This window comes from Branchiostoma belcheri, unplaced genomic scaffold (assembly GCF_001625305.1).
Source record: "Branchiostoma belcheri isolate BF01 breed outbred unplaced genomic scaffold, Haploidv18h27 scaffold173, whole genome shotgun sequence".
NCBI classification, from domain to species: Eukaryota; Metazoa; Chordata; class Leptocardii; order Amphioxiformes; family Branchiostomatidae; genus Branchiostoma; species Branchiostoma belcheri.
The window spans coordinates 243,239-251,647 of record NW_017803191.1 but is presented as its reverse complement, the minus strand read 5'-3'; positions in this window follow the sequence as shown (position 1 = coordinate 251,647).

The following is an 8,409-nucleotide window of genomic DNA, read 5'->3' as shown; positions in this document are numbered from 1 at the left end:
CCTCACAAGATAACGACTAAACACACCGACGACGTCACTAACGGACACGATTGGAATCTTCCACACGATAATCACCTTTAGAAAAAGGTGTATTTCAAGATCCAGCTGAAACAAGTGTGCAAATATTGTGTTTTGAGCTTACTGCCGAGACGGTGTTGACAGTCCTGTGATCGTTACAACAAAAACGGTAGGGCCAAAGTCTTAAGATTAAGCTGATTATCCCTCCTGTGTTGGAAGACGAATTCAAGACGGGGAAATTTCATAGCCTGATAGCAGGCTTCTTGACGGGGCTTTTAATTGGCTTATAATTTGCTGTTTTCTGATTGTACTCTGTTTCTAACAGCTTAGGCTAGGTGACTGTCAGAAAGATGGTACACTCAGAACACAGCACATAATAAGCCAAAGAAAGCCTAACCACGAAGTCTGCATGCTATAGATGCTGAGGTTTCTCCCATTCCTTGTCCGACATAAGGCGCCTTCAAATACTATGTATACGGAAATGAGAATTCGATTTTATGGGGCTACATTATTAACATTGCAGTTTCAGAAAGACCTCGGCAGTTGCATACTCTTACGTGGATGAATCTATTTGTTGCACGTTTTTATCAATAACATTGTGTATGTATATATGTATTTATGTATGTATGTATAGATTGCCCAAACTGAGACGATACCTGTGTCAATGAATCGATTATTGTCGAACATGCTTCGTGTCTGATTTTTTCCATGTACAGTATGTTGGCAAGATCTCTCTCCTCTCTCCCTCACACACACACACGAAAGATCGCGTGGTCATTAGCTTTCACCTCGCCGACAAGCTAGTAAAAGTCCATCAAAGTCCTATTAGCCATGTTTACACAATATAAGCCGCATTGTTCAAAGTTCGCAAGAATGCCACACTATCACAGAAATCATATCAAGGGCCCCACCTTTTGTGTAAACATCCCTTCTTAATAGTTATGAGTTTTCGTCTCTTTATTAAAAAGCTATGTATATTTTTTCGTTCGTACGCAAAGTGACACCGTTGTTGACATTATCATTTTTTTCGTCGTACTTTTATAGCTATATTCTTACACAACATTCCTACATATTATGCATTGTTTGTCTTCTTTGTTTACTTTATATTCATTTTAGTATTGGATAGCGTAGCTTAGCACGCACATGTAGAGGTGTACTAGCTTAGTCAGTAGTTCTATTCAACATTCTGCCAGAAATAGTACTCGTTGAACCTATATGTAGAATTTGATAGACCTGTCGACCCATACCAGCTAGTAATCTTATTATCTTCCATACATTGCATCTGCTACAATTATGTGGAATAAACTTTAACTTTTGGAACGTAGAATTGCACGGTGTTGAGGCGCCCAAACAGGTATATACCTCGCGGTTGTATCGCCTTGTTGTCCCCGCGTGGTCCCACCTGCCGACACCGGTATTCCCGGCTACCTGCATGACGGCACGTGGTCTGCGTCCCATCGATTCCCGCCACTCTCATGATCGTTTTCCCAATACCGTATCTTATCAACGCAGTCAGGGCTGATGTGAGATTGAATTACAAAATGGAAACAAAAGGACGCGGGGTTGGCGACTATTACAGTGAGGGGGGGGGGGGGCGAGGACGCTGAACTCTCACCAGCACCAGGCGCGGTGGTCGTCCTGGTAGCATCGTACTTACGTCATTCTGAGAGAGAGAGAGAAAAATAGTTCGCGTATGGTGAACGTCACGTAGGAGGTGAAAAGGTCGAAATGTTTTTGATTTAAGAATTCGGTGTCGTAACTTGTGTTTTGTCACGTCCTATTTCATCGGTAAATGTCGACATTTCTCGTCCATAAATAAATCTATTGTGCACTCAAGATACAACGAAAACCTGACATCGTTTTTCTTTTGTGTGAAGCCTGTGGCCCAAGAGCGCCCAGATTGTACCTATTGTGCTTAGCAAATCACGGTTTTATATTCATGTGTGAATAGTATTAAAAGTAACCCAACACCTCGGCTATCATATTTACTTCGATTGTCATATACGAGATGCGAGTGCGCTGCTCTGCATACGAAAAGCCCTTCTCTATTGTGAGGTAGAACAATTTTTGGGTCAAACGTAACCAATCCATCTTTATCCGGACAAGACCGGGCGTCTTTAGGGACGAATTAGCGAAATGATATGAAGCAATTTCAAACTACGCGGAAAATAATATTCTCTAACGGAGCTCATATTTAATCCAACAGAGATCAGCGGGACAGTGAACCCACGGGAGTCCACGCGTGAGTTGGGACGTTATTTTGTGAAGACAACAGTGTTTCGTGCGGTCCCCTCGGTTTCCTGTCCACGGGATCACGTCTGTTGGAAACAAAACAAAATTAAGTATTCTGAGGTGTACGTGTGAAAGATGAAAGAACAGATTGTACAACACCACTGAAAAAAAGAGTGGTAATGTTTTCAACCTAATTTTTTAACGTCTTTTCGTCATTTATCCATAATAAGAACTTCAAAAGTTTCCCATAAAGACGGAAGCGGGAAGCAGATTCCATTTCAGAAATGGGATTTTTATCTTTGAAGGTTTCTGTGGCGTGATGACGGCACACACTCCGGCGCCGAGCCCACAGGATTTTTTGCGGGTTTGATGTTTGTTTGACAGAGCGGCGCTTCTTTCTTACCCATAACCGATCCAAAACACCGCACCAATTTCGATGATTGCGAGCAGCAAAATTACACCGGTTTGGGGCTTTATCTACTCTGCATTTGATGTGGTGTCTTTATTTCGTTGACGGCGCACTCTGAGGGTTAACAAAGGATGTCGTCGTTTGAAGATGATCAGTAGTCGTTTCACCGAGGTTTGCGGTCACGTAACAGGGAGATATACACCAGTACCGTACCCCGTCAGTCTACTGCGATCATAACAACTAAGCCTTAGACACCTGCCATCTTATACTATGGGGAACACAGGTGTATGTTATAGAGTCTTACATGTGGTTGGCGTGTTATAAAGAGATCATCTCTTAAGGAGCTCATCTTTAATAACTCCTTCGTCCGAGATTAGCCGCACAGGTGACCGCTTTGTGTGCAGGAGAAATGTCGAAACGCTTTGATGATGAGTTAGCTGTAGATAGAATCCGTCTTGTCGCGGAGTTTGAGGTCGAAAAACGATCGACCGTCATCGGGAGGATTCTCGCCTGTTTGGTGGGACCTTCTAACCCATTTATGCCAGTAATTTGTTGTCATTAGATTCAAGGGTGAACCGCAGATTAACAAGTCCAGATTTATGAGTCCTGCTGATGAGAAAGCGGCCAGAGGCAGGCGTACATACATGAACGTGCGTCCCGTCAAAGGCAAGCCGTGAAAATTGTCTTTATGAGTTAGTCTCATTACCATTATTGTTCGTGCATGTATGTAGAAAATGATGTGGAAATTACTGCAGGATGATTAAACAACATGATGGGAGCACATACGGAAGTAACAGCGCAGCAAACAGAAAAAATGATTATTTCACACAAAAATATCATCATATGGTAACATCCACTTGCTATACGAATATTATTTGAAGTAGAATATGAATATGAGTCTGTACAGGAGTCGTACTTGCAGTTCTGTTTCTGTAGAGGCGTCAACATTACAATATATGTGCGGCAGCGAGACGGGAGCAGACGTGGTTAAATGTATTCTCGATAGGGTAAAAATCCATTAGCGCTCGGCGACGTTTCACCGGCGCGCGCGCTCAAAGCTAGGCCCGGGCTCCCAGCGGACACGGTCCCCCCACGGCACCACATTTGGGTCGTCTCCTGAGCCCAACATCGGGTCCATTAACTTGGTAATAATTTATTAGAGACTGAAGCGGAATTTACCACACTATTGCCTTGGGGATTCTCCCTGTGCGCGGATCCGCCGGTACTGTAAGTTTTCAGAAACCAAGAAACGAATGCTCGTAGGTGTTCTACATCTACTTCGTGCAGTATGGACAGGAAACTGATTTAATCTTGTGAACCTGTTCTTCCCACCTGCCTGATTTATTCCCAATCTTCTTCCAACTTCTGAAAGTTCTGTACATATGTTATCTACATGTCCAACGTCACACTGTTGAAAAGAGACAGTATGGTGTGAACTAGACAGAGCGTGGCGCATGATTCGACGCCAGATCATGACCATAACGTACATTACTGGCCTGTAGGAATGTCTGCTTGTGCCATACGACAAGGTGCCACCGTCTTGCCTACAGGCAACTTTCTCTCTGGAGAATGACACAGCTGCAGCTAGCGCGTACCCGAAAACATCACAATCTTACCCTTCCATGTCTTTCCCATCATATATTCAAAAAGGACTTTGGATTTAAAAAAAAACTTTTTTCTTTCATTTTTTCCATCCTTTCGGCTATTATTTTCTTTCTTTCATTTTCCTTTCCTTATTTCATTCTTTTTCTTCTTCTCTTTCGCGCTTTCTTTCTTACTTCCCACCGTCGCTAGAGCTCCTCTTATCAATCTCTCGTCACGTGTGTTTTAGCGCACGCAATACGCCCAGGCAGTCGCCTTATTAGTCATTACGCGGATGTGGTGGAGATATTGTGTCATGTTATTGCTGGGACCTTGCCTATCCTAAATGTTCGAAGTTTAGACTGATGCACTTGTCTCTTTTTGTGAGAACAAAGGTGAAAACTGTACCTCGTCAATGGCGTGGGTAATTCATCCAAAGACTGTGTTTTGTCCTAAATACCACACTGGACTCCAGAAGCATTTTTGATCATGAAGAAGTATCTAGCGCTTTACAGACTTTTCTTTTTCAGATGACCCATCGGATACTTTTTCGTTGGCAGACCAACTGTTCTACTACACTCCAAATGTACTTGCTCCGAAAAGTTCATTTAATGGATCTTGGGAACGCTAGCTTGAGAGTCATCCGTTTTTTCCGGTTAGCGACTGCAAGGAGCCCCGTTACAAAACGACCAATGTAACGTGACCTAACGAACTAACTTGTAAGGTCATCCCAGCACAAAGACTAAGATTTTGGTCACGATTCCAATTTTCGAACTTCAAACTCATACTATGAATGCCACAGACCTGTCACCGGCCTGTGTCTCCAAAGACCAGGTTCAGTAAGAGAAAACCCTGTAGGTTCCTAGGGCCATGATTTAATATTTCAGTATTGAAAACTTAGGGTTTCACTCACCATCGTCATCATTGGATTGACCTATGGCATTCTATACATGTCATCGGAGAGGCAGACAGCGGCTAAAGAAAGAACGTGACGAAAAAAAAAGATTAAAGTCAAGACTAACACACAAAAGAAAAACAAACGAAAGGGGAATAAATGTAAAGGAAAGCAGGAAAACTACAGAAAGGAAGGAAAATAAACAAGAAATTGAGCCAGTCATAACTGATAACGCTCTATAAGTGTGTACGTGTATGACAATATAGGTAGAGGTTGAACACTAGGGTCGCTCTGGAAAGACGTAATCCTCTTCTTTTATTTTAAGCTCAGAAAACAACGTTGTATTTTGCAACAAATGTTCCTCAAGTTGTCACAATACTGTAATCTCAATGTAGACGGCTCTGTTTCTTTTGGGTATCGGAGCCTTGGCCGGTGTCTCTATCTCTTGTGTCTGCGACTCCTATGGTATCCTGTATATGGACTCAAACATTCCTTTCAACTCAAGAAGAGGAGAAGGGTGAAGAACTTGAGTGAACATCATGTGCGGCAGCCCCTGTGGTGTTTGCTCTGGGGCGTGAAGACGCCGTCCTGATGGATATTTAATGGAGAGGACTGTGGAGAAATGGGCGGGAAACTCCCATACACGAGCTCCAAGCAGATGGGTGGTGGATTCGACCTGTTCCCTCAAGGCGCCCAATGAGAGAGAGACGTACACAAGACGAGAGAAAAGCTGTGCAGAAACAGGCCGAAGCCTTACATCTGCTTTAAGATCACCCGACACCTACCGACCACTAGTCGACACCAAGGTCGTTCTCTCTAGACTCCAGCCAAACATCGCGCCACTATGTACTTGTACATGTAGTTGTCCCGTGTGCCGGTAAAACGACCTAACTTGGACTTTCCCAGCCCCTTTGCTTCCTGAGTAAATGCCCATCGAGTGAAGTGTTTAATTGGCAATGTGCGTAAGGGATGCTTGTGAAGTTTATCTTGACTCTGTCAACAAATTATGATATCATTACCGCCAGACCCTGTCCTAGTTACCGTAACCCCGGCGGTATGAGAGGTCGGGCCGCGGGGTGACACAACCATGCTTGGCCGCCAGGAAATTCTGTTCCGTCTTGGAATCTGAACTTCAGGTGCACGGCGAGCCCGGCGTACCATTGTGTGGCTCCGCTGTTGTTTGAGTTTTGGCGCCAGCATTATTTTGGACAACAAGGATACGTTTACAAAGTGTCAGAGAGGGCTTGCACTGGGTGGAGCAGGATGGAGGCGGGAAACATAGCTATTTCTCGACAACAAAGGAGAACAAAACAGGCTCTATCCGTTATTTTAACCCAAAACATCTCCTTGAAGTTATTCCCGGTGTTGCCACATATTTGGGTCGGCACGTCGGTTATCGGGAAAGTATCGCCCGTGCATCGCCAGTGTTTAGGTGTAGGCCCTGTGAGCGTCGGGTCGTCTCCCTAGCCGCGCCGGCCGGCGGGGTCTTATCTGGCACCGGCATCAGCGCAAACAATCGCGTGCTAATCAAGCTAGGAATGTCGTGGTGTGTTTGCGCCATTGCGTTCTCTCCTCTGACAGGCTGGTCCAAACCGCGCTCCCTGCACAACGCACGCACGGGGAATGCGCGCGACTGGCGGGGCTGTGCGTTACCATAGCTACGACGCTGTTCTCTCGCGTTCAAGTTGAAAACATTACAGATCGACTCACTTGTTTTGTAATTTTCTTAGTTTCCATGGTTTACGATGCATTTAAAAGAATCCTTCTTTCTCTTTTCTATTTTTTTTTTCAAATTTCAAGGACAAAGTGGCCGCACAACCAACGCTGTACAGGTACTGACTTCTAGCTAAAGCTGCAGTGTAGGCCGGACCGCGTGCCTGTGTTCCCTTGTTTTGTACCGTGGTTTGACGCAGAGTCGCAGCCTTGGCAAACCCCGGAGTGGAATGTCTGAGCCGCCCTAATCCCTCACACTATTCTCCCGCAAGAAACTAACGGAAAGCATCCCCTTCAGACCAAGGAGACTGGGAGATTTACTTCTTAGTCCTGTTATCAACTCACATAGTTCTTCTGAGGTGTGGAGTCCGCCGCAGAATTATTTCTCTTCCAACATGTCTCCGAACTAATCTGCACTTCCTTTGTTTGATGTCTGCTGGTTAATCTTCTTATAATAAGTTCTAGATCGCCTTATAAACTAGCGACTAGCAACGCAGAACTTTTATCAACAGGTTTCGTATATAGAATGTGTATCAATAATTGTCAACGTTGCGAAATATCGGACCTGTAGTGAAGCAACGTAAGTTTTCAGGAAAAATCCAATTTTGCTAATCTTTAAATCGGGTCAATGAATGGGTTTAGATTCAGACCTGGTGAAAGAGTTTACGTGCGCGCCAGTCTCTACCGACATCGATTCCGTGTGAACAGATCAAAGACTTCTGACGTTTGGGAACTTTCTAGGCTTAAAGTCACGACTGGGTAGACAAAATGCATGCATATGGCACATCTTTTATTCCAGGAAAAAAAAATAAGTTGAAACATTTGTCCAAACTGTTGTAGGTCATGAATCCATCACATCCATTCGTGTTGTAGAAAATAAAAAAAAGAACAATTAGAAAATCGACAAATGTTTGAACAAAAAAGATCCAGTTTAATACACACTCCGTTCTGACATTATGTCGCTAGGGTATGAAAAAGATTGGCAGTTCTTTAATTTTGACACAATGCATAACACCAGAATCTACAGACTAGTTTATCTAGATGAATTATAATGTTCTTCAACTTTGTTGAATGGCCTTCATACCTAGGTGAAAAATTCCTATACACGTAACTATAACAAAACATACAAGAAATCATCCGATTAGTTACTAATTTCACTATTAAACCAAACTTGTCATAAGTATGGACTTTTTTCTTAAAATAACGGTCAATTGAGCTGCCAGTTTTGAATTTGTTGTATGTCCACAATTCAGACCGTGTTGGTACGCGTGTGTAAACTGTTGTTTTGATTTATTGAACTTGTACCTGACCTCATACTAAGATAACACCGATTGCCTGTGTTGTTGACTGTTCAATTTGCGGAGTCACACAAGTTTGGGATATGTTGTAAACATAGGTGGAAGTGACGGATGCCCTGTACCGTAGATTCCAACATCCTAGCATTATGAACGGGAAACAAAGTACTTCGAGAGAGCTAGGCCAATTCTGTAGGTGTTTTGGCTATAATTTAAATTCCTGGTGTTTTTAGTGTGTCAGCTATCACGCATGTATTTCTCGAAGA